Source organism: Manis javanica, chromosome 6, assembly GCF_040802235.1.
Source record: "Manis javanica isolate MJ-LG chromosome 6, MJ_LKY, whole genome shotgun sequence".
Lineage (NCBI taxonomy): Eukaryota > Metazoa > Chordata > Mammalia > Pholidota > Manidae > Manis > Manis javanica.
The window spans coordinates 94553119-94578045 of NC_133161.1; the positions used below are offsets into that span (position 1 = coordinate 94553119).

General features: G+C 38.8%; 1 protein-coding gene and 1 pseudogene across 8 annotated transcripts in view; one reads left to right on the top strand and one right to left on the bottom strand.

Annotated features, from left to right (window-relative positions):
* SUGCT (succinyl-CoA:glutarate-CoA transferase) overlaps window positions 1-24927 on the top strand; it is a 777770-nt gene that overhangs the window by 442018 nt on the left and 310825 nt on the right. The window lies entirely within an intron of this gene.
* On the bottom strand, window positions 21753-22533 carry LOC108391316 (large ribosomal subunit protein uL15-like; annotated as a pseudogene).

The window sequence follows — 24927 nt, forward strand, 5'->3', positions numbered from 1 at the left end:
CTCTCCTATGGTATATGTAAGAGTTAAATAGGATTTGGATGGTTGTAGCTTCTTTGCAGTATGTTTTGCTATGGACATAATTTAAAAGACCATTGTTCTGTGGGTAAGAATGAATATTCTGTTTCAGCTAAAAAAAATCGGACTTCTATAAGAGGTGTATCACATTTATTGATATCTGCAGTTAGCAGAAAAATGTTCCCTTATCTTTCCTTAGCCAAATACTGTCAATTTTATCTCCAGAATTCCTCATATATTTTTCTACCCTTCCACAGTTCTTCTTCTGAGCCTCATAAGATAATTCTCTTCTTCCAGGTTCTCTCCTAATTCATTTTGCGCACCTTGTTAGAGACACCAGAAGCTCAGGTTTTGTTCATTTCGCTCATAGGCCTAATGGTCCCTCATCCTGACCTAGGATGCCTGTCCCCAAATTCATATTTGGATGACTTCTTTCTGTAAATCCTGTCCCACTAAACTATGCTATTCTTTCATAAAGCATACTTTTGTATATTATGTATTCATGGTCACTTCTAAACCATTTGTCTGGGAATTATCTGGTCTTCTATACAGTATTTGATATATGATTTCAAACTATGGTGGCACTCCCTATCTTCATTCTCTGTTGCCATAACTGTTAGCCTGTCATTTTCTGAAGCAATGTAGTATTTGTGTACCCCTGGAGCTGGCCCAGTCCCCAAGAAAGGAGGAAAAGCAAGAACTTCCAGGAGATAGGTAGGGAGGATGACCCCCATGGTGGTCCAGGCCCTCCCCTGTGATCAATGAAATTGCCAGTCTCTGTCATTTTTTCTCACTGAATTGGCCTCATGAAACTCTGCATCACTGAACCTCAAGCTTGTTGGTCACAAAAGGCTGCTGTCTGGCATAGTTGTCATCTAGTCCAAGTTCCATTTTCATTCCTTGGCTGCTCTCCACTCAAGAGAGGGAGGAGGATAGCATTGTGCTGGGCAGGCATCAGTGTCTGAGGCAGCCCAGTACATGTTCAACTCAGCTGAGCTTTTGCTGGACTGTAATCCAGGTGGTGGTAGAACAGTGGCTCTCCAACTTGAGTGTCCATCAGAGTCACCTGCAGGGCTTGATAAGCAGATCCCATCACTGATTCAGCAGGTCTAGGGCAGAGAGTTTGCATTTCTAACACATTTTTTGGGAACTCATTATATTTGGAAAGTACAGTGTGGCTGAGTACTATCTGGTTATGAAAGTGCTCTGTACCTTCATACCTCTGACTTCTCATATGGTTTGATCTTGAAGGCTTTCCCCAAATCTTGCCATTTAGAACATCCAGGCAATACTGCATCTTCAGTGATCTTTAATGATTCCCCCCAGCCAGGGCATAAAACAGTGACTCTATGGTCTCTACTCTGTAATTTTTTAGCAATTTATTTGTTCCTCATAGTATTTACCACCACCTACTCTATAAAAAGTATGCATGTCTTAGCTTTGCTACGAGCATATAAACTCTTTGACAGTAAATGTGTTAGTCTCATTTATCTTGCTTCTTCAAGTATTCAGTACAGTGCCTAACACACAATGCATTCTGTTGGTGCTCTACCCAGATTCTGTGGGATCCACTTTATCACCTCTTCCAGCTACTGCATGCTTTGTTCCCACCAACTTGAACCCATAACTTTCTTCAGAGGACTGCACATGAACCACTAGAGCCACTTATCTCAGACACACAGAGAGCTACAGTTGTCTGGAAATTTACATCCCTGGCAGAGTGACCTGCATTGAGCAGAGCAGTGCAGAAGCCCAGTTCTCTTGCCTTGAGGTGGACACACACATTCTACAGCCCTCACAGAACTGGGCTGAGGCCCCCACTGCACCTGAAATCAAGCCCTTCTTTGGCTTCTTCCCCTTCCCTATTCTGCTTGCCTTATTCCCTTAATGGGTTTCTCCTGGGAGCACTTCCTTAATAAATCACTTGCACATTAACTCTTGTGTCAGAGCCTGCTTCTGCGGAACTGGAAAGTGTGGTGTAAATGCTTGTTGAATGAATGAGTACTTGAAAAGGAGTATAGCATGATGGCTAAGAGCATGGACTCTGGAGCCTTGCTGTCTGGGTTGAAACCAGTTCTACCACCTATCAGCAAGTGACCTTGAGCAAGTTATTTAATCTCTTTGTGCTTCAGTGTCTTTATCCATAAAATGAAGTTAAAATAGTACTTCATCAGGTTGCTATAAGGATTAAATAAATTAATACCTGTACAGCACTTAGAATGGTTCCTGGCAAAGAGTACATGCCAATTAAGTGCTTGTAAAAACAAATATAAAAATAAATGCATTGAAAGAAATTAAAGAAAACGTAAGTAATTGGAGAAATTCAGATGGACAATAGGCACATGAAAAGATGCTCTGCATCGCCAATTATCAGGGAAATGAAAAGCAAAACCACAATGAAATATCACCTCACACCAGTTAGGATGGCCAGCATAGAAAAGACTAGAAACAACAGATGCTGGCAAGGATGCAAAGAAAGGGGAACCCTCCTACACTGCTGGTGGGAATGTAAACTAGTTCAACCATTGTGGAAAGCAGTATGGAGGTTCCTCAAAAAACTCAAAATAGAAATACCATTTCACCCAGGAATTCTACTCCTAGGAATTTACCCTAAGAATGTTGGATCCCAGTTTCAAAAAGACATATGCACCTCTATGTTTATTGCAACACTATAATAGCCAAGAAATGGAAGCAACCTAAGAGTCCATCGGTAGATGAATGGATAAAGAAAAAGTGGTACATATACACAATGGAATATTATTCAGCTATAAGAAGAAAACAAATCCTACCATTTGCAACAACATGGATGGAACTAGAGGGTATTATGCTCAGTGAAATAAGCCAAGTGGAGAAACACAAGTACCAAATTATTTCACTCATTTGTGGAGCATAAGAACAAAGCAAAAACTGGAGGAACAGAACAGCAGCAGAATCACAGAACCCAAGAATGGACCAACAGTTGGCAAAGGGAAAGGGACTAGGGAGGGTGGGTGGGAAGGGATGGAGAAGGGGAATAATGGGCATTATGATTAACACACATAATGTAGGGTGGGACACAGGGAAAATATTATAGCACAGAGAAGGCAAGTAGGGACTCTATAGCATCTCTTACTATGCTGATGGACAGTAACTGTAATGGGGTATGTGGTGGGGACTCGATAATGGGGGTAATCTAGCAACCATAATGTTGCTCATGTGATTTTATATTAATGGTATCAAAATTTTAAAAATGTTAAATAAAAGAGTGAAAAGACAATCCACAGAATGGGACAACATATTGAAAATTTTATAAAGGATTAATATTCAGAATACATAAAGAGTTCCTACAACTCAACAACAAAGAACCCAAATGGGCAACAGACTTAAGCAGACATTTCTTTGAGGAAGATATATCAGTGGTCAATAAGCAGATGAGAAGATGCTCAGTGTCACTGGTCATTAGGAAATGCTCATCATAAACAAATGAGATAATACTTCACAACCATTGGTATGGTTATTTTAAACAAAACAGAAAATAGTGTTGGTAAACATGAGGAGAAATTGGAACCCTCATGCAATGTAGGAATGTAAAATGGTACAGCTGCTATAGGAAATAGTTCAGCGGTTTTTCAAAAAGTTAAATATAGAACTATCATATGATCTAGTAATTCCACTCCCAGGTATATACCTCCAGAAACTGAAAGCAAACAGTCAAACAGATCCCTGTATGCCAATGATCATGGCAGCATTATTTACAATAGCTAAAAGGTTGAGACAATTCAAATGTTCATTTCAGATGAATGTATATGAACAAATTGCTGTAGATAGTGGAATATTATTCAGCCATAAAAGGGATACAGTTCTTATACATGCTACAACATGGATGAACTTTGAAAACATTATGCTAAATGAAATAAGTCAGACACAAAAAGGACAAATATTGTATGATTCCACTTAATATGAGATACCTAGAATAGACAAATTCATAGATATAGAGAGAGTAGGAAGTTATTGTTTGATGGGTACAGAGTTACTGTTTAATGAGTACAGAATTCCTGTTAAGGATGATAAAGATTTTGATAAAGATAGTGGTGGATGGTCATACAATGTTGTGAATATACTTAATCTGATTGTATAAAGGCGGTTACAATGATAAATGTTATATATATTTTACCAGAGTTAAAAAAAATGCATTAGTTTTAGTCTTTCATTTTGTTCTTTTGTCTGTGGGGCTTTGATATATTTCATTAGTGTATTTTCTCTCTCATGAAAGCACATGTGAGTTGTCTAAGGGCATTTAAACAAAGTGCCGGAATAGCTGTGAAGTTTTAAACATCCAATTAAAGGCAGAGAAACAAAAAAAACACTGTGGATTAACATGAATAAATAAGGGAATAATTAGATTACTTGAAAATTCTTTAGGTTTACTCAGAATTTGCAGTAACCCAATGACTGCAGTGAGTCTGGTTTAATTATTGATACCATAAAGTCTGAGCCTAGAGTTTTCTTCAGCTTTACTGTTTATTTATGATTTTATAAAAGCTATCCATATGGGTCCACTTGGTTTGGGCTCATAGGGAAATTGGTCTCCAGCCAGATGCTCCATCTTCATATGTATCACACCTCTCCATAGAGCTGAAATGTTCCCCTGAAGAGAAACTTTTAAAAATCCCACAAACTCTAATTTAGATTTGGCAATCACTGTGCTGTGCTGTTTGAGTGTTTTAGGCTTAGCAGTAAATAATGTTTTAAAACTTCCAATGTCTTGTCTCAGTTGCTATGCTCTCTGTTTGTATCTACAGGCAAAAGCCTCAGATATGAGAGTCAATTCAATCTCATAGAGTCATTCATTGGTTAAGATTGTCCTTCCTACCCCACAGCTCAGATTCCCCTTTGTTTTGGTCATAAATAGTGAAGTGAAGTGAAAGAAGTAAGGAGGAGAGAAGGTGCATTTGTTTATGAGACAGTGTTCCTCAAGGAATCAGTTGACAAGTCTGACTAATCCCTGTACCATTTACTCTGACGTATTTTTGCCTTTGCTTCTTATACTTTTATCTCTTTATCTTAAGACTCTTTGGCCTTCATCTGGGCAGTCCATTACTGGGAGTCTGAGAGACAGGGAACTGATCCATTCAATATATGTTATTTTACATCCAGTTTCATCAAAAAGAATATAATAGGAACAAAAGGCCCAATCCCATTTAACACAACTTTCTCAACTTTAGCCAGGCTCACACTTATTTCAAACGAAACTACTTTAAGTTCTTTCTGGAAATAGACAAGTCATAAAGGGACAAAACAATGATGTGTCAAATGTTAATATAAAAAGTTTTGTTCTTTGGATGTATAATAATATATTTTTTAATCTTGGCTACTTGGATTTAAATCAGCTCTTCTTCTGCTAGTGGTCTAAGGTTCTTAGATAAAAAGGTAGTTAGTTTGTCATAAATTACCTGTTTAAAAATCTTGATGTTTCTGGATGAATCTGTTCTTGGAGATTGCAAATTTAATACATCTCCCTATTCTTTGTGCACGGAGGTAAGTATGGCAAGAAATGAGTGGTCCTGAGTGTATAGCTAGTGAGTATTTAGTCAATATCCACTAATTGAAAATATAACCATTTGGAAAAAGTTACATACATACACAAACACACAAAACATGCACACACACACACACACACACACACACACATACTTCCCCCACTTCTTGGGTGGAGGGATCTTACAAACAATGACATGGCCAATGGACAGAGAGATAGAAAAAGGAATGTTCACAGAGTAGACAGAGGGCTGCATTAAGGAGTTAACTTGCTTTTTCCTCACAAGGCAGAGAATCATTCTCACACAAAGTTAACAGTATCAGAGCATACTCCCCTTGGCAAGTACAAGACCCCTGGCAAATCTCAGAGGAGTGACACATGTGAAGTGGAAATCCTATACCCCAAGGATTTTAGATTTCTGAATAGAGATATACTGATAGAGACAAATCGGTGATTCCGACCCAACCCTCCAAACTTACTGTTTGGCCTTGTATTGAAAATTGAAAGTAAACCTTTATTTATTTACCTTTACTGTGAAACTTTCGTGGTGGAAGTTTGCTGATGTGCAGTGAATCCCTAGTGGGAATTTACCACAAATAACAAGACTAGGAATATTTGTTTTCAAATGGGTTTTTAAATTGACCTTGATAGCTTTAAATGTTTCTTAATTAGTGTTTGCAAATCTGCTGATTTTATGAAAAAATCTGTTTCTTGCTGTATTAGAGTATAGCATCACAACAAAATTAGCATTCCATATGTTGTTTTGTTAAACATACTTGGTGACTTTCTTTAAAATCCCTTGGGAAATGTTTTGAAATTTGTTGAAACAAATATGCAACACTTGAAAGTAAATGGTGATTATCACCACATTGTTCTTTCTTTAAAGCATCGCCTGTGTTTAGACTCAGGGATGCCATCACTGGACACATACCCTTCAGAAATTAATGGATAGGACCTAGATACAAGCCTTTTACCTACAGAATTCAGCAAAGCCATGATGCCCTGATGAACATCGACTTTACCAAGGGCTGGATTGGCAAAAATCATCTGTAAGAGCTTTGACTATAGTTTTCTCTTCTCTAAACGGCTGAGACAATTCAGTGCCCATTTTCTAATCTTCAGAACTCTTAAATAGAAACAGAAGAATATATTTCATCTGTAATTGAAGAACTGATTTGCCTCCGTTGGTGATACTAACCATTAATTTTTAATCATTTACTGAAACTGAGATGTGGAGAGAGTTGTCATGTTTATGTCTTTGTTTCAGGCTTAAAATTAAGTCAACAAACATGAATATCTGCTGTGTTCCAGGCATTGTGCTAGGGACTAAAGGTACCAGTAAGAATAAGACGCATGCCACCAATAGCTCTGATTTAAGGGCATCATAGGCTAGTAGTGGGTAGCTTATGGGTAGCATCCAGGACTAGGGGAAGATCCTCAGGGAAGATTTCACAGTGGAGTAGACACGTAAGCTTAAAAGGTGAATGCAAATTTACCAGGTAGGAAAGGCTGGAAAGGACATTCCAGGATAAGCAACTGGTCAATACAAGGCAGTGAGGTGCAGGAAGTTGCAGGTTGTGGGTATGATGGTGTGATGGCAAATCATTCAGCATGGCTGGAACATGGGGTTCAAGATGGGCTATGGGGGGAACTTCATTTGGAATGGAAGGTGGGTGTGTTTTCTGGCATGCTGAGGAGTTTGAGTTCATCTTGTAGGATGTGGAGAGTCTTTGAAAATTTGGTCAGTGTTGGATGAGGGGAAGAGACTGAAGACACCAGCTCTAATTAGGAAGCTATTTTAATAGTTTGAGAGGAGAGCAAGGGCCGGAAATAAATCATAACGGGGATTAAAAGGCTCTCCTTTTTCAGGTGTGAGCTATTTAGGATGAAGAATGGATTCCACTTTAAGGAATGAAGGGTCAGAAGAGGGTCCTGAAGAACTCCAGTTTGTGGTGTGCTAAATGGCGAGATCCCAGCATCATTCATTAGTAGGGAATAGAGTAGAGGTTTTGAGAGGAAGAAAATGAGTTCTATTTTGGACTGGTTGAACTTGAGGTTAGAGTAGAACATACTGGAAGTATGGGTCTTTTTTGTGGTTCTGATAGCTTAGCATTTCCTGCCCCTCCATAGTGGCTTAAGGCTTTTCTTCCTGTGAGAGAAGCATCCAGAGGAGTGGGTGGGGTTTGATGTCCCCGAGGAGCACTGATGACCACTTACGTGCATGTGCCCCTGCTGGGGCTCTTGAGTTCCTGTTCTGTTCTAATTCTTTCTCTTGAGCCCTGGGTGGGTGCCCAGGGAGAAGAGCTTGCTGGTACGTGCAGACTCCCTTTCTATCTGTGGCTTCCAGTTGCTCTGACATGATAGCCCATCTCCAGACTTAGTTTTCTTCTTAGCATCTAAGGCAGTTACCTCTTCCTCTCATGCTCTGCCAAAGGTGAAACAGTCTGTGAGCCCGACTCTCCTTGGAAGGTGTGTCATTCTTTGGAATGTGGTGCACCTGGTTGCCTTGCTACTTTAGCCTGGGACATGCTCCAGAAAAGTCATTATTTGTAAGTTACTTGCCTTTTTCTCATTGTTAGGGTAACGACCTCTTGTGTCTTTTGACGTTCTATGGGGAAGCAGTACTCCCTCTGTAGAATGAATTTTGACAAACAGATGGCAGTTTCTTTAGAACATGGTCTTGCGGATAGCTGCTGGTAGGCAGAGCAAACAGAGTGGTCCCTTCAAGCATGCTAAAGAGAGAAACTTGGAGCTATCAGTCCTCAAAAAAATCACAGTAGGAACCTGGGTAGACTCTTTCAGATGATTGCCCAAGTAAGAACTGTTTCCATTAGGCTGCCTTTACCTACTGTCTCTCTTACCCTTCAGTGTCTTGAGGACAACACCTTGCAACTGAGGATGAATAGAGCAAAAAGCAAAACAAAACAAAACTGTGGTGTGTCCCTAAACCTCTAATAATTCAATATAGATATATTGGTTTGGAAACCCAATTGGTTTGACAAAACCCTAACCAAGCCAAAATATACACGGAGGAGGAATAGTTGGGTACATAACATGGTATTTTTCTTGTGCGAGTCAGATAGGGGGTGGTGGAGGTGGTAGCAAACTCTACCTGTAAAGGACCAGCCAGATGGTCAATATTTTAGGTTTTGCAGGCCTTACTGTTCTGTTGCAGTCATTCTGTTGCAACTTAAGTCTGACTTTTTAGAACAAAAGCAGCAATAGACTATATAAGAACCAATGGGTGTGGCTGTGTTCCAGGGAAACTTTATGAAAACAGGTGGCAGCTGGATTTGATCCTAGGGCTGCAATTTGCTAGCCCCTTAGTTACTGGATTGATACAAAAATAGGGCACATTACATTTCCATTTTGGCCATATGGCAATCTGTATCACAGAATTCTGCAAAGAAACTCTTTGAACCCAGGCCTAACCTAGTGTGATGAACCAGCATATCTGCCTGAGACATGGATCATACTCTGTGCTACAGATGATATTTAACAGCAATAACAACTTCCCATGGCATTCTCTCTCTAAGTCCTTTGTGGACCAAGGCAGATAATCAGTGATTACATAAATAGTATCCATGGATGAGGAAAAATAACTGGAAGGAAATAACAAAATAATCATTTTTATATCTGACTTCTTGAACTGTCGGCAACTCATTTATTCAAGATTTGCAAAGTCTCAAATGGTAAGCCTGTATAACTTTTATAATCAACCAAAAATTATTTTAAAATAAAAGAACACGAATATGTGTGATAGGAGAAAAATAAATACTTGAAGTTGTTCTGTAGAATTTGTGCTACTTATTTGTGTTAAGTCATGAGTCGAAATCTAAGTTTACTTTCCTGCTAGAGATATGCCCATTCCTTTAGACTACCATTTAACATCTTGAGAATGAAGATAATTTTATAATACAAAAAAGAGCTTAATATTTCTTAGCTCTTCGCCAATGGTTCTTGTTCACATGGCCTCTCATAAGAGGGGCTGGTCCTAACTTCCTATGCCCAAGGATGGGAGGAATCATGTCTCTCTAAGGGTCAATTTTCCTTTCTGCTGGTGAACCGGACACTCCAAGAGATGTATTTATTACCTGACAGCAGCCTTTTGGTATATCAGGAATGAATGTTTATAGATTATTGAATGACCCGGCATCATTTGGAGCATCTACAGTCCTCTTCTTCATCTTGGGGTCATGCTGCTTGCCCAGCACATAATCAGCTAAACAAGAGGGAATAGCATTACTACACCAAAAATACTGAGGGAATTTAGTCATAAGAAGTCCCAGTTACTCATAAATGGAGCTAGAGGGTATTAGGCTCAGAGAAATAAGTCAGGCAAAGACAAAAACCAAATGATTTCCCTCATTTGTGGAGTATAACAATGAAGCAAAACTGAAAGAACAAAATAGTAGCTCACAGACTCCAAGAAGGGACTAGCGGTTACCAAAGGGGAGGGGTGTGGGAGGACGGGTCAGGAGGGAGGGAGAAGGGGATTGTGGGGTATCATGATTGGTGCATAGGGTGTGTGTGGGGTCACCGGGAAGACAGTGTAGCTCAGAGAAGACAAATAGGCACTCTGTGGCATCTTACTATACTGATGGACAGTGACTGCAATGGGGTATGGCGGGGACTTGATAATAAGGATGAATGTAATAACCACATTGTTTTTCTTGTGAAACCTTCATAAGAGTATATATGAATGATATCTTAATGAAAAAAAAAGAAGTCCCAGTTACTTACCAAAGATGCAACTAATATTAGATCCACAAGTTCCTTTCCTCAAGCCCTGTTTTCAGGACATTTGGCCGTTATGACTTTGGTTTGGTTCTGCTGTTATTTTTACATGGTGTTAATGTGTTCCTGACATATTTCAGAGGCCAGGCTTGTCATTTACTTTGAGGGGTCCCATGAATTTCTCTCTTACACTTTTGAAATGAAATTTCAGAATTGACTCAAATTTATTGTTTCAATCAAAATGGATTTGATTTACAGATGTCTGATCCCTTAAAAACAGATCTAAAAAAAGAAAGCTTCCATCAACTTCAGTTTCTGTTTCCTTGTCTCCTCCAAAGAAGAACTAAGGGCTTTCTAAATAAGACATTTTGTGTAAGACTTATTGCATTAAAAACATTAGTGCATGTTAAATGGAGTACATAATATTTGTATATATACATTGTATTTGTAGTATAATCCACCAGCAAGTTGTGCATGCTTTTTCAGAATGTGATTATTCCTCATAAAAGTGGTTTTAATTGAAAATTTTATGTCATGGATAGCCTATAGCAATATTATATCTACATACCTATATTTATGTGTCTACAATTTATTTTTTAAGATTCCCTATGCAACACTATTTTGCAATTACTAAAGGGGTTTTCTTTCTTTTTCTGTTATTCATATGGGTAACTTGAAAAAAATTATTGCAGTTATGTTCGACTGTTGGCACTGTTGCAGGCAACTAAAAGCTTAAGAAAATGGTTCCTCCCCTTGTCCCCCCAAAGCCACATCTGAAAAGGTCACAAAAGGAAACACACAATTCAAATAATCTCCATGCTGTATCTGAGATTAACTTGGACACAGATGTTTTAACTTACAGTTTGATCTGGCGTAATATATACATTTAACAAAATCCTGTTTTGTATTGCTTCTATAAACACTGAGGTCTGATAAAAGTGTATTGATTTTTCTGCTATTTAAGAGCTTTTGAACCAGTGCTTAAAGTGGGTTTTCTCCAAGGCCTAAATTAACTCTTTCAGCTTTTGACTGTTTCTGTGTAGGGGTGTGTGTGAGTGTGCACACAAGGATGTGTTTGTTTATGCTTGAAATGGATTAGAATGGCAAACCATTTTGTGGTCTGCAGTATTTTACTTGGTAGGGACAATCATTAGGACTTTGTTCTTGATTTTTTTCTTAGAAGATGAAATGATTCAACACTGTTCATTACTTTTCATTTCCTAACCATGCTGTAATCATTATATGCCTGGATATTATCTGAAAAGTCAGTGAAAATATTAATGCGGCCTGAGTGGGGTTTTCTTCCCTCACTCTGGGCATTTCGATATGGACCATACGTCCTCCTCCTGGTCCTCAGGTCTTTAGTCCAACTGGACCAAACTGTGAGGGCCCTCGAGCAAGTGATTCAGGGAATGTCGATCCACTATAAGTCTGTCTTGCTTTTGAAGTCATCCTCATACCTTCTTCTTTCTTGCCCAACATCCTGACACCCCCCAAGTTCAGCTTCTCGCCTTGTGCAGGTGTGCGGCAGCCAAGGCAACTGCCAGGAGGCTTCTCCAGATGCTTGTGTCTTCAGACCAGAATCACAACCTCAGGAACTCCTGGGGAAAAAGATATTTCCATATCTAACATATCGAAAGGAATGTCACACCCACCTCAAGGACAGGTGATGAAAGCAAATGCAAAAACAAAAAGTAGAAACCTATGAAGTTTTTGTAAAGCATTTTCTCTTTACTTTAAAGAGCTTTCTTGAACAAAACTTAATAGAAGATAAAAATCGATTTCTGTGATTGCTGTAAAAACCGCTTTAAATTTGCTTCTCAGTTCCCAGAGGTTGGCTGCTTCACTGGAGAGAGCTTCCAAATCCCCTTATTCCAGGAAGCAGCCACTGATGGCCACACAGCCTTTGCAGGGTGTAAACACGAGGCATGGCTTGTCGGGACACTTGGCTGGAAAATGGCGCTATAGACATGTAAACCCAGGACACAATCTCATGTAAAGTTAACATTTATTCGTGTCAAGAGTATAGAAATTTTTACATATGCTTGTGGAGATTTTCTTTAGTCTGCATTTGATAAAAGGAAAATACCTTCCTTTAACAGAAAACTTCAGTGAGAATGGGGGTTCTGTTAGCTGCTTTAGAAGGCAGGAGACTAGTGTTAAGTGTGAAGAATGTGGATTTAAATGCTGACTCTAGTACTTATTAGGTCTGTGCTCTAAGTTAATTTTCTCCTTGGGTTTTCTCATATGCAAAACATAAATAAGTATCTTTACCTTGAAGGGTTCTTTAAAAGATTATGGAGAATAATCTTTGCTGGCCTAAGATGGCTTTTATAAAGTGAGGTATTTAATTTATGTGAGGAATGGAACTTTGGATCTTGAGAAACCCTATGGGAGGACACGTCTACTGCTAAGGACTGACTATACCGAGTCCCATCACCTGAAATGCCAGAAAAGGGAGATGGGATTTAGGGGGCCAGAAAGCTTAGATTGTAAGGAACAGTGGGATCCTAAGGGGACCTTTAAGCCCCTCCTGTCCTCCAGTGGTTGCTGAACCTTTGGCACAGGCACCATTCGCTGGATCAGTAAAGTGTGAAGTGTCGTCCTTTTGCTCAACGTCTCTTCCATGTGTCTTTGACTTACGTCTGCTCATTTTATCCACCAAATTTGCTTTTACTATCTTCAGCTCCATAGAGCCAGCTCATCTCTGCAGAAACGAGCCGGATCTGATTTTGCTTCTCACATCCCTGACAGAACTGTCAACTTCATTTCCATCACAAAATCTTGGTAGCTCTTAAGAGTGTCAGAACTCAATGTTTCCCATTCCAGGTTGAACTGGCACAGCTGGAGCACAAAGGAATCTTCTTTAGACTTGTGAACTGAGCAACATGGATTGACAAATCATTGGGAAGATTAAAATGTGGGTTTGGATTTCTACTGTAAAAATCTTGATCTGAATGTCATAAGACCATGAGAAATAAACTTTGAATTAATTCATTGGTAGTTGAGTTACATGATAAAAAACAGACCATCTGATACCTTTGATCTATTTTGAACATACAATTGTATTAAAAATCTTTTAATCTTATTAAATCTCCAATCCTAACCTAGGTGATAAAGTTGATATTTTTTTACCTAGTTAACTGGAAAAATTAACAGGCAGAAATTTGTACAGTTGTTCTCCCACCAAAACATGAAGTCTGGTATCTAGAGTTGATGACATGTAGCTTGCTTCCATCACACTGAATGCTACATAGCCACGTTGTTATCAAATATGTTGCGTATAAGGAAAATGTGGGTTTCAAGAGAGATTAGTGCTTTGGGGTAGTAGCTCATAGTGATTGTACTATATTTCAGAAAACAGGAACTTTTCTAGTTACCTGAGGTTGCTACTGTTTTTATCTTTTATGCTCATTATAAATGGCTTTTGGTAGACGTGTTCATATTTCACTCTTTGCATTTTAACTAGAATATATTAAAGGTAGTTTTTCTGAAAGACACAGGGTTAACATTATAGATATTTACTCTTTCACTCATTTATTCAACAAGTATTTGCTGAGTGCCCACCTACTGACAGTTACTGTATAAACTGAGTCTGAAAGAAAGAGGACAGAGCCGTGTGAAGAATGGGGAGAAAATAGTTCCAAGCAGAGGGAAGAGTGCCAGCAAAGCCCTGAGGTGGAAAAGAACTTGACTGGTTTGCAGAACTGAAGAATAGTGTGGCTAGAGCTTCATGAGGGAAGAGGGGAATGGAACAGGAGCCTGAGAAAGATAGACTGGAATGCAGTTAAACCTTTAGGGGCTCTTAATGAGCACAGAGCTATTGCCCTTAACTAAAATGCCACCACACTGTTGCACATTTTCTGATGTGCGTGGTGTCTTTATTTTGTGATGTTTCTGATGTCGTTTCCTCTGGTTTCTTCCCTTATTTCTGTTAAGGATTTAACTTTGCAGCAGTCATTCTATCTGATTCTAGTAACTTTATCTTTTTTTCATTCTAATTTGCTTTCTGTTGGGTTGAAAAATCAGACAATCAAGCTAATTAGAATTATGTCTAAAATGAAAGTAAAGAAGCCATGAATTTGGGGTAAAGACTATCTCCTCTGGGCAAAACCTGTGAACTTTTATAAATGGACCACATTCCTTCTAGACCTCAGTGTCTTTGTTTATAAAAACTGTCTAATGATCAGAAAATATCACATAAGTGCCCTTTTGATCTGAAATTCAACCTACAACCATTTTGTAAAAGATTTAAAAAAATTAATTGCATTTGTTGTGATTCTCACAGTTAACCTTGCCATGTTTTAACTATCTAGAAGTGTTAACTACTTCTTTAAGTAACAGCACCCCCAATACATTAACATTGAGAGAAACTAAAACTTAAAGTGTTGTGAATCATTGTCTAGATGAGGATCAATGTTTAATTATAAATCATTGATTCTATTGCATTTTTCTTCATCTGACTACAACATGCATTATGAGAAAATTTGAACTCAAGTGAAATTAGATTTGGGTTCCATGTCTAGTGATTTCTGCATTTTGGAAATGCATTTAATTATTTTCCTATTCTAAAATTCTAGACTCTTCTGTACACAGGAGTAGACAGTTGTGCATAGTCACACAACTATTAATTCTCTGAGGGAAGAAGCTGTCTCTTCTATTTTCATATCAACTGCAGCATTTGCCACAGTATTTTGAACAAATTAGATGCTCTGAGTGCTTATGGAATTCATAAATGAAAAAATCCATTGGCTTGAGTCTGTTAAACCTTTGCTAAATCCATCAGCAGTTGTCACTTAGCTGCTTTTCTGTCTTCAGGAAAACTTTTGTCAGTCACCAGTTTCTTAAAAATAAAATGTGGATGTGTGGTATTCTCGAATTCTCTGGGATTATGTAGGAATGCGTAAAATGGTCTTCAACTGTCTCAGAGAAAAGTGTTAGTAAGCAACACTTACATAAAATAAATAGTTTCAGACAGTGGTCAACCTCAGCAAAGTATTCAACAGTCAAGTGACTTTTCTTTTTTGCTTTTGGGCTCAGAAGCTGTCCTCTTACCTCCAAATCTCACTCCTGGTTAATTGCATGGGAGGGATGAGTGGAAGGCAGGGTGCTGAACATGTGCTGACAGCTGTCCCAAATGTGGCATCTTATTTCCTGCAGGCCCAGGTCTGCTTAGCATTACACAGTGCTTAGCATTGGTCAGGATGTGGTCAGTATTTGTTGGGAGGTGTATAAGAAGTTGGCTTTTCAGGAGGAAAGCTCCCGAAAATTTACACAGTGCATGCAAATTTAGTGTAGAAAATTGCCTATAAAAATTTAGGAGGGGGGTGGGAAATTTATTGGTTTGGCAGCAGGGAAAATATTTCTTTTCCTCCCCAAAGAAAAGATTCCATAGGATTTATTGCCTTTATTTGGAAAGAGATAAATTCATTCCTAGAAATATTTTGGAGTCCCTGGCTCTCAGACGGCCTTGGAGTCCATTCACCAGGGGTTGGATGGTTCTGGAAGGCATTGTGCGGTCAAGGAAGGAAAAGTGAAGAGCTGAGGTGTAGGGCCTTTTAAGGGTGGCAGGTACACTTGTGTTACAACAATCCTTGAAGATCATGTGGAAGTAGTAGAACTTATTTATTGAGTTAATCTGTGCCTAAACTGAATGGGTATTATCTTGAGTTTAAAAATCATTGGTAGAAAAAGGCATCTGGGGAAAAAACCTTAACACTTCTGGAAAAAATTTACGATTTTAATATCATCATATTACTGTTGTGTTTAAAAGGTTAACTCATCCTTTAAGGATAAACAGCTAAATTTATGATGTGTGAGGTCCCTGGTGGCTTTAGATTTTGGTGATGCCGCGATTAATGAAGAACAAAGGGCGTGTCTGAGAAAGACCTGGCATGTCTCCTTATTTCTAAATCAAATGGTGTCATTAGTGTCATTGTGGCATCAAACTTCTGTGGATCAAGAGGAGGCAGGATATAAGCCAGGCAGGGAAGTGATTCATCTTGATGAAGAGGTCAGTCCTCTGTGTTTGGAGAGCGGGCTGAGAAACCCTAGGACTGGTGGAGGAGAACGACAGTAAGAAAAACGCGGCCCTTCACAATGGGGGAGCACAAACATTCACTTATCATTTTACCTTGAGCTGTGACCCCTTCAGAACTGCTTGCTCAGCCTCTCTTAATACCAGAGCAACTTAAAAACAAATTACATCTTTTACAAAAACTGCATAAAGCAGTTCCTCTGGGTCCCCAGCTTTGACAGGATTCATTCTGAAATGGTCTTGTGTCATACAACCTATACAGCAAATTTGTTATTTTACAACAGAACCCTCAGACAAGACTTTCCAGAGTCCAGCTGTGGATCTTTTGATTGTCGTCATGTTACTGAGTACAGAAAACTGTTTGAATCAAAGCCAAAGATGTCCTTAAATCATTTGGTATCAGGGCACTAATGAGCTCTGCAGACTTTTCAAGTTCCTTTTCCTTCCCTTCTCTCCAGCCCCTTCCACCTCAGCCAGGTGTGACTTAATCCAGTCTATTTTCCTTCTAAGTAATAAGCTGAGACACACACACACACACACACACACACATACACACACTTACATACATGTGTACACATATCCATAAAATTCATGTGTGTATAATCTTTTGTATTGTGAAGTTCACTTTCAAAACAGTTTTTTAAAAAATAAAAACTACTTTATGGATCTGTTTTATTGGTAGATATTTAAAAGGGGAGCTTCAATTTTCATTGTATCCTAGGGTTTTTAGAGATGACAGATACCTTAATAATCTACTAAGCCAACTCTCAGTTGTTAGAGATGAGAAAACAGAGTCAGAGTTTGAGTAGATTTACCCAAGATCACACAGGTGGTAGCTGATAGAGCTAGTCTTGAACCAGGGCATTGAATTCTTTCCTCTTGAGCACATGATTTGAAAGCTTTATTCATATTTCTTACTTCTCCATTTTTCTCCACTTAAAATTGTTATAAAAATGGGCTAGTTTTTTTTATGCACCCGTATTTCCTCCTTTTTCATGGTGAATTTATGAAATCATATTGTTCTGAAATGCTGTGTTCAGTGAACCCATAAAATTTCTGTTTGTCTGGTATGCTCGCTGTTCTTTCCCCGTCCTCTCACAGCATCTGTCTAATGAACTCCTGCTTATAACTAAGTTTCAAGTCCTCTGTGAGTCTCTGTGCAAAACAAAACCTTCTCTGGATGATCACCTGCCCTCACCCCTGGCAGCTTATTCTTTTGTACTCTAGCAACCCTTAGTGTAAGTGACTATGAGCATTTATAACACTGTGTTACATTTATTTATTTTTTCATTCCATTATCTTTTTGTATCCCCTATTCCATAATATGGATAATAGAATTCATTATAGACCAAATCTCTAGGTATTTTAAAAACCCTTCAGCCTTTATTTCTAATTTAGTTTCTGAACATGTATATTATCTTGAAGGGTGTCCTACTAGTTTGGTCTCCCAACAGATTGTTCATGAATCAGCTTTTACTTTCAATTTACTGACATTTGTTAAGCAACTAGTATTACAAATAACCACAGAAGTTGCTCCTACCAACATCATCTCATTAAGTCCTCACAACGTTCATGGGGAGTTAAGCTTTCATACTCAATGTGTAGATACAGAAACTGAACTGCAGAGAGTATTCATCTTGCCCAAGGTCTGCTCAGTAGTGGAATCTGAAATTCAGCTCCACCATTGGAATCAATTTCAAGATTTTTCCCCTCTATTGCATCTATTGTTACCTCACTAAGCACTTTCTTCAGTATACCTGTACTCCAGCAAGATAGAAGAGTGGTTGTGGGGAGCTGGGAGAAGTTTGGAAGTTCGGAAGTAAATTCTTTGGATAGTCTGCTTCATACATGTCCATTCAAAAGTCATCTATATGAAAACCATTTAAACTATCATAATTTTGAAATAAGGGGACTACGTCTCCCTCAATCTTTTTTATTTATTTTTTGTTATTGTTGCCTATATTTCTTTTTATAACTTGTCTGATATAATTTCTCATCACCAATACTTTTTTTTTTACTAGGAATGAGGTTCATTTTACTAGGAATGAGGTCCTGGTTCTTTAATTGACCATATATTGAATGATAAAGAGGAAAAGAAGTTAAAAATCTCTTAGATTTTCTCAAACTGAATCATCTATACCTGAATACTTATTTGATGCATAATGATTGTCCTGCCTTTTGAAAACTGGACAGTATTGCTGGGCTGTGACAAGGCAGTCTTTTATAATTCATTGTTGCTCGTTTTTGGCATTTCTCAGTTAGTACTGAAGAGTAAAATATGGTCCCTTTTATTTCTGTAAAGATAAACAATAAGGCTCATAAATCTTACTTAGCTTTTTGAGCAGAGCAGGTATGTGTTTATAAGAATTAAAAGTAATGAAAAGTTTATCTCTTGGTAGAGTTGCAGCTTGAAGGTTTAATCTGAGCTGTAGCTCTGCCGCTTTTGGTTATTAGCTCTGTTTTGTCTTCTGCCTTGCTGCTGTCAAATAAGGGTGGCAGGTTTTGAAATAGTAAGAGAGAAAGAAGATAAAGGGGTGGGTCTGCCCTCACCAGAGGAAAATGCTTCTCAGATATGCTTTATAAGCTTCTGAGAAAGCTATTTTAGCCTACCAAAAGTATAAAAATATTTCTGCAGTCTGTTGAAAGTTGAGAATATGCGAAACCAGGGAGGTCAGAGGCTCTTGGAAATGTGCGTGTTACTGTAGACCTAGTATCTGAAAGTTAGAATGAACTCTTAGGGAAGGCTGTTCAAAAGGCTGACAAGGCTAGTCCAGACGGTCTACCAGACCAGAAGGAAGGAGTTCCCAGTATCTTATTTTATAGGCAAAGGCTTGGCTGAGTTTTATTAGAGCCAAGTGTATTTTTTTCAAATACATTTCTCATCATTTGAACTCTTTTCAAATGAAATATCAATATGTAAAACTGACGATAGCAGAGTTACCTTGGTTGAAGTGGGAGAGAGGGCCTGGACTCCTGCCTCCTAAGCTTTACCTTTCCTTGTATAGCAGAACTTCAAGCATCAGATTTCCTCATGACACAGTTTAGAAACATACAACTACATTTGGAAATGTGACACTGTCTTGCCAATGGGTTTCTGCCCCGGGCAAGTTTGCTATGGATTCAATGAGACCAAAGAAGTGACAGTGGAACGTTCTTGGGGTGAAAGGGTTATACCCAACTTTATTTCCACGGTGGCAGGTCAATCACTAAAATCCCATCCACTCAGAGCGAGTCTGCCTGCAGCAAGCCTGTCTCTGCCTCTGGGCCTCTCTGCCCACACAGCCGCCCTCTGGGCCTCCACTCCAGCCTCTGCTCTGCTTTCCTGCAGCCTTGCAGCTGTACCACTGTGTCTCATAGACTACCGGGCAGAGCTCCTTATATAGAGTCAATAGCAACGTATTGCCCACACGTATGTAGTGAGCTAGCCAACCAGGGCCAGGTGAGAATTTTGGCCACAGGAACTGTCATTTTATCCACAGACAATGAGATACCTTAATCATCCTATTGTCCTGGGGCCAAGGAGAAAGAAACTGATACTAGTGGTTCTCAAAATGTGGCCCTAGACCAGCAACATCAACATCATCTGGGAACTTGTTATACATACAAATTCAGTGTCAGTATCTCTTGGGGGAGGGTTGGGAGGCAGCAGTCTGTTCTAACAAGATCTGCAAGCGTCAAGACCACCAAAATTTGGGAATCATTACCAGAGCATTGGTTTGGATGTCTACATTTCTCAGACCAGTTCTGTAACTGGGTCCTCAAGACATCAGACACAAAGATGAGATTGAACTTGTGATGATTCTCATAGAGGAAACACCTGAAAGAGGAAATGGAAAGGGAGGTGGGAAACGCTGTGCAACTCAATGCCAGCCTATCTTCAGTGAAGGAAAGAAGGTGGAAACACTTCAGAATGTTAATTCTAATATGTAGGTCATTTCCATTGTGTATTTTTTTCTCTTGAAAATGTTATATTTTCCTGAGTGTGTTTTTTAGGGGAAGGAGGAATATGTTGAGCAAATTTGGATTGTTTTCTGGCCATTTCAAATGATCTGTTGTAGGGTATATTCCTATGAAGAGTGATTTTAAAATTAGGCACTGAATTTTGCTGGGCTCAAACTGCAAACTCTCTCTTCTCTGCACCTCAAATCTTGGTTCATTTCTTCTTAGCCTTAGCTGTCAGGGCTAATTGCTCAGTTCAGGGGTCATCACAGTTTGGCACAGTTTATAGACATGCCCTTTGTGGCTCTCTCCTTCCTAGGATTCTCCTTTCACTTTCCAGTAGCTGTAGTTTCCTTGAATTCTATCTCTGGTTCTCCAGGCCAGTAAGGCTGTTTGTTTTCTATGGAAGTTTTATTTTCCTTTCGTGGATCTGACCATTTTTTATTTGTTTGTTTCTGTTTTTTGTTTTAAATATTTAGTTCTACCATGATTTCATATGTCCACATTAATGATTAATAGTAATATATTTTCAAAAATAAGTTATGCCTTTATATGTTACTTTAACCTTTTTGTGTTTGGTGCTCAAATTTCACCTTATTTTTTATATTAATATTGGTACTTTTACCTTCTCTTTATTTGCATCTTCCTATCTTTTTGTTCATTTATTTATATTAAATCTTTTTTACTTTGTTTTAGTTTTAAAAAAGTAAATCTGTCAACCTCTTTTGTAATGACAGAATTGTGGCTATTCACATTTATTTTCCCACTTGTATACTTAGTAGTTTTTTTCCCATCTTACTTTACATTTAATATTTATTTCCATCTTTTTTCCTTTTTGAAAACTTATGCTAATTTTCTGGTATTGTAATTTTTAGTTACTTTATTTCCCTTCCTAAGTTAGTTTTCTATTCCATTAATGGTTGTCTTTACTTTCTGGTACTCAAAATCTTATACATATTTTTCTATTATGTGGAATCAAGATACCAAAGTATTTGCCAACATACTCTATTCTTCCAGGAAGATGAATGAAACCTGTAGAAAACCTTCTCCATCTATTCCTCTCTCCCCATATCTTTATCCTCAACTGCTAGGTTGTACTGAGATAATATAATATTTTAAGTTCTGGGGTTTATTAAAATTTCTCTTATGGCATATCTATCTCTTTTATCTCAGGTGTCCTTATTTAGCATGTATTTTATACATTTTTAGACAGCCTGTGGTATATCATTATCCATAGATTTAGTTATATGTGTGTAATATATATATATATGTACATGCATTTATTTCTCATTTCCTTGTTTCTTAATCTTTTCTTCTGTTCATATCTATTGTTTCAATAGACTTGTTTTTGAGTATTTTATTTAGTTGGATATATGTGTCACTTAGTACCTGAATCTTTTCATATTTAAAGATATGGGGTTTTTTAAGCCTAATAATGAGTGGAAGTTCTTTGGGTTGCAATCCTTTACTTTAGATAATATATAGATATGATTTTACTGTCTCCTAACTTCCAAACTCACAGATGAGAAGTCTAATCCATGAATGGTTTTTCTTTTTGTAAAGAAATTGTCCTTTCAACCTGGATGATTTTGTTTTTAAATCCTTGGAATTAAAATCATATATGTCTAAATGTACTTTATCATCAACTTTTTTTTTTTGAAAAACACTTGTTATCATTTAATGAACCTCCCTCCATGTGACTTCAAGCTGCCGGGACACAGGTGCCCCGGCAGCTTCTATCTTCTTCTTAGCTCTGCAGCTGAAGAATTTGGCCTTCATGATGACGAGCTGCTTTGGGAACTTCTCCATCCCCGGAACTTTGTAGTAACCTGGTCACACCACGTCAATGATAAGAGCAGCTCCAGTCTTATTTTTGACAGCATTTACCCATGTCTGCTCACTGACCATGTTTCACAGTTTATCAAGGCTGGCAGTTGGGCAGAAGCTCTGGTTCCTTTCTAAGGAATGAGGTAATGCCTCATACCAACTTTCCCAAAGTAACCTGGGTGACATCCGTCAAAGTTAGTCCTGTGGATTGCATGCCACCAGCATGACCCTGGCCTCCTGGGCACTTCTGGTGCTTTCCAATGAGGCCGTGGCCTTGGCTCTGGGTCTTCCTCAGTCTGGACAGCATGTTACCCCATGAAGACAAAAGAGCTATCATCAATTTTATTTAAAACTCAGTGGACTCTTTGAAATCTTTCTTCCTCTTGGAGGATTTTGAAAATTTGTTCAATAATTATTCTTCCTCTATTAGTTCCTCCTCCTTACTCATCAGGATTCCCATTCTTGCCCTGTTAAGAACCCCTGGATTTGTCTTTAGTTGACTTATATTTCTTTCATAATTTCCATTTCTTTGCATGTTTTCTCTGATTTTCTAGGCTACTAATTTGACTCTTAACAGAGACCAACTTCCCCTTTGGTTTATGTTGCAATTTTTTTTATTTTAAAGGTTATGGTGTTTGTGTTTTTGTTTTTAAATCCCCTGGGTAGGGTACTATCCCTGGGTGTGATCCTGAGGAATGACAGAGGGCAGGTTGTCTCTGGCCTCAATACAGCAACAAAAGCAGGTGGTGAGTTTGATGTCCATATACTAGAAAGGTCTCTGTTCACTTATTTCCACACTGCCTGCCAGCCTCAGTGGGAGACTACTCAGGCTACCTGTTCAGGACCCTCATCTTGGGCTCCAAGGATACCAGTAGGCTCAGCTTTTCAGAACCCAGTCCAGGGACTCTCACTGGTTAGTCACCATTCATGTGGTGATTGTGTGACATCCCCTAAGTCCTGCTTGGCTGCCTGCTCCTCACGACCTGCTTGGCCCAAGACAAATACTTGGGTTGGAGTGGAGCTGGGAATGGAAGAGAAAAGTGATGGATTAAGCCACCCCATTTCTAGTACTAAGGCAACCTTGATGGAAGACAGCATTTGTCATTTTTTCTTCTGGGAGGATGTAACAAGTCCACATTTTTGGACTGTGAGTAGTTTTCTTTTGGCATTACATTAACAAGGTACTCTATTCTTAGGAGGTTCACAGTAGTTTGAGGGAGCCTTATGCTGATTTTTTTCCTTCTAATTTTTTTAAACTGTAAACATTGGTTTTATTGCTTGAGCACAATATGCCTTTCCAGTGGCTTACATGTTCATAAAATCCTAAGAGACTTTAATATTCATCTCACAGTAGAGGCATTATTAGAAGATATCCTGGTAAGTTCATTCATTCATCTCTACCTTTATTAATTCATTCTTTAACTTTATCCATATTGTAGACACAGTTCTCTCTTGCTCTAACATAGTGGTTCTGAAACTTTAGCCTATACAGAACCATTCGGAGGATCCTTTAAAAGACAAATTGTTTCCCCCCCACGCCCCCAACCATGTTTCTGATTCATTCTTTGAAAACCACTAGTCTAACTAGGGTGATCAACCATCCAATCCCAGGCAAGCCAGGATGATTGCTCCCCCTAAGTCTAAAACACAGCTGAACATTGGAATCTCCTGAGATGTTTTCCAAAATACTGCTGCTCGGCCTTGCCTGCCTCAGAGTCTATATTTCATGGGTTCATGTTGTGATAATGGCATCTGAGGTTTTAAAAATCTCTCGTGACTCTAAACCTCTGGTTTAAATTGCTTTAATTGTAAGCCTTACTTTCATAGGCAGGCTTCTACACCCTATTTCTTTGCTTGGACTGTTCTTCCACTTTGGTGGTGTTCATTCCTGGCTATCTATTAGATTTGGCTTGGGAGCATTTAAACAACACCAACGCTGAGGTCCCGCCACCTAAGCTCAGTGAAATCAGCCTCTGATTCTTTAACTACCGGAGTGACTCTCATGGAGAGCCGCTATGGAGAAGGACTGTGATCTTCTCACGGCTGGTTCCCGTCATTCACCAACAAAGGCCCATCCTATCCATCCAGTTTAACTAAGCTCCTCAGCCCCTCACCCTGACACTTGCTAAAAGCACTCATCACTTTCTGATATTTTCTGCTTTATTTAATTCTTTATTTCCTGCTTCCTCCCCCAAATGGAATGTTAGCTCCATGAAATCAAGAGATTTACCTTGTCTAACACTGTATTCCCAGAGCTCAGAATAGCATCTAGAATATGTGAGCACTCAACAATTATTAATTTATGCCCATAATGTGCTAAGCTCTGTGTCAGGCCCCAGGGACAGTAAATAACAAACAAGAAAGAAAGCAGTGCTCTCTGCCTCCACAGAGCTCCCAATCTTGTGGATTACTTTTTTTTTTAAATCATATTATTCTATTAGGACCTCAGAGAAGTAAGTACATGGTTAAACAAATAAAGGGGAAACAATCTACCATTTCAAAACTGCCATTAGCATCTTGGCTTTTCATTGCAGTGATCAGCAACACATTTACATAGTTAAATGGATGCAGTGATGTATAGAAAGTGAAATGACATTTCCATCCTTCCTTGTACCAACCTAAGCCATGGTTTCAGTGCTCCGGGATTTCTTCTCTTCCCTTGCAGCTTAGTGATATGAAGGAACTTCCTCTTCCACACAGCAGGCCCTTGGTGGGTTCCTCCTGGTGGTACAAGACCAAAGTCAAGCCTCCCTGCTGTGGTGAGACTGCAGAAAGGACTCTCCAGCCCCTCAGTTCAGCTGGACAGACACGTGAAAGGGCCCAAGAGCTCACACAGAGAAAACACATGAACAAG